This window comes from Choloepus didactylus, chromosome 10 (assembly GCF_015220235.1).
Source record: "Choloepus didactylus isolate mChoDid1 chromosome 10, mChoDid1.pri, whole genome shotgun sequence".
NCBI lineage: Eukaryota > Metazoa > Chordata > Mammalia > Pilosa > Megalonychidae > Choloepus > Choloepus didactylus.
The window spans coordinates 100,367,714-100,370,825 of NC_051316.1; positions in this window are offsets into that span (position 1 = coordinate 100,367,714).

Below are 3,112 nucleotides of genomic sequence, written 5' to 3' on the forward strand. Positions count from 1 at the left end.
GTCCTAAGCAGGCTGAAAGGAAGGGACACTAAACAATTGACTGAAACCACATGAAGAAATAAAGATTTCGAGTAAAGATCACATGGTAAAACCACATTATCCTTATTCAAAAATAAATCTACACTGGAACACCTCTGTCAGCTGGGAAGGCACGTGGCTGGCATCTGCTGTTCCCAGGTTGCGTTTCAAAACGTCATTCTCCGAAATGTCTCTGGGCTTGTCACTCGTAGCCTCTTCAGCTCCTGTGCATCTAACCATCTGGGGGTCCTCTCTTAGTTTCTGTGGAGAAAACCCTGGGCTAGCATCTCTTAGCTCAGCATCTCCAAAAGTCCTTCTTCCACATCTCCAAGTACCGGCTTTCAATGGCCTTCTCCAAAATGTCTCTCTCAGCTGCTCTGAGCTCCTTCTGTTTGTGAGCTCTTTTATAGGACTCCAGTGATTAAATCAAGACCCACCCTGAATGGGTGGGGCACACCTCCATGGAAATAATTCAGTTATCACCTACATTTGGGTGAATCGCATCTCCATGGAAGCACTTAATCAAAAGGTTCCAGCCTAAGCAACACTAGTACATCTGCCCCCACAAGATTGCATTTAAGAACATGGCTTTTTCTGGGGGACATAATATATCCAAACCAGCACAAGGTGTGACTGTGTAATTGCGAAAACCTTGGGACTGACACTCCCTTTATCCAGTGTATGAGCAGATGACTAATAAAATAAAGACAATAAATAGATAAATAATAGGGGGGAATAAAGGGTATGGGATGTTTGGGGTGTACTTTTTTTATTTTTATTCTTATTTTTATTTTTTTGGAATCATGAAAATGTTCCAAAACATTGATTGTGGTAATGAATGTGCAACTATATGATGATACTGTGAACCACTGATTTACACTTTGGATGAGTATCTGGTATGTGACTATATCTCAATAAAATTGCATTTAAAAACAAACAAAAAATCTACAAACCATTATCTCTCAGGAACATAGACACAAAAATCCATAAGAAGTATTATCAAATTGAATGGCAGCTTCAATTTCAGCTATATTTATAAATCAGGATATAAAAATATTTCATTGGAGACATTTAGTTGGGGAGCTTAGGACATTTCCAAATCAGCAGAGAACTCACCTCTGATTGCTTGTTTGGTTGCATGGTAGGGATGGTCAGATTCAGACCAATGTACAGAATGCTACCCAGAAATGATATTGCAGAGTCAGCCAAAGAGACCCCAAAACCAGGCTATTCAATAAACTAGTGGGCAGAGCTGACGATCAGTCACTGAGCTTTTCAAAGACTTACGGAAGTACATGAGATTTGAAAGGAAGAATGTATCATCCAAAAAACTGAAATGAAATGACAAAATTGAAATTATAAATGTTTAATTGAATGCCTACAAAATGTAATATAACTAGTCAATTAAAACTCCCCTCAACATATATATATACAAAGTATACATATGTAAATTATATTAAATGTAGTATATATGAATTTTCACATGTTAGGTATAATGTAGAATGGGGGTAGCCAAAAACTTAACAGCCCAAAGGCCAGAAAAATATTACTTTGATTACGTGTCATATGGTAACTTTTCTGTTAGCCTAATAAACTCCCCTTTCTTTTTGTGGACAAGGAGATTGCAATTGCTTTTTTTCGTTTCCGGGTTCCTGCGTCACATTCTATGGGATCTTGCCATTGAGCTAATTTTCTTAACCCAGCATCTTAGATCCTGGGAAATTCCTAGAGCATAAGTCATCTGAATGTGTGCTGACTGCATTTTTTATCACCAATGACCTTCAGAATGGGAAGAATATGGATTTAGAAGTCACCCAGACCTGTGCTTGTTCACGACAGGAAAGGGTCTTCGATGGTGTCATCATTTAGCAGAGTAGAAACAGCATTGAGCTGGGAGCACTAGTCCAGGATTTGCCACTTAAAGGTTTTGTGACCTTGTCAAAATTCTTCTTTCTGAACCTTGATCCTCTCATCTATGAAATGGAAGAAAGAACCCCAGTTTCACAGAGCTTCTTTTGTAAGGATTAATAAGATGTTTGTATAATGAGATTAATATAATTCCTGACATGTAGTGGATGCTCAAAAATTGTCAGACACCATTCTCCACCCCAAGCTGTGAATGAGAAGGAGGAAGAAAATAGGCTCTGTCCTGAGATCCTCCCATGGGGACAAGAATTGAGAAGGAACCAAGACAAGAAAAGGCACATGAGTATCACATAGGAATGGGTGGGGTTGGGAGGGGGGGCAGGTGACAGAGCTCTTGGCTACAGGGGAGGGAGGGAAGGGTAAGAGAACCAACACAGGGGGAGATAAATGAGCAAAGTTGTATGTGCCCATTTGTAGGGAGGTGGGGATGGGCTTATGCTCTTCTGAGACTTCAGGGAACCAGTTACATTCAGTGAACATCAGAATGGTATGCAGAATGCAAGTCACAATCAGAAAGGAGAGAGTAAGCCTGGAAAAAGTGAATCATGGACAGAGGGAAGAAAATGTCACTCATCCAAAGAAAATGATGGCCAAGTCTCTACCTGAGGTTTATTAAAAGAATAAGTGGGAGTTATATTAACATCACCAATGCCCACCACATCACTACACTCCCCAACTCTACTGTGATTCGGTTCTGGAGGACTTAGGTGAGGCTATTTGGTGGAAAGAGGCCAACCTTGGGAATTTCAGTGCTGTCTCCCACCACTTCATAGTTGTATGACTCTGGACAAGTCACCTAACTTCTCTGCATCTTAATTTCCTCTCTAGTGAAATAGGAAACCTATTCACAGGGCTGTTATGAAGATTTAACAAGATACACAGATATCGAGTAGGTTCTTGACAAACATTTGTTTCCTTTCCTCTTCTCTCCTGGTGCATGTCACACTCATGAATCTATTTTCTCTTTCCATCAGCCCATAAAGCAAGAGAAGACACAGCAGGAGATTTTGAATAAAGAACAGAAACCCATTTCCATAATAAATATGTTTAAAAGATAATGTTTGAAATAGAGCCTTTTTATGGGAGCCAACATCTGCCATAGAGGCAGCTTTATTCATAATAGCCAGAAAATGGTAACAACCCAAATGCCCATCGACAACAGACTAGA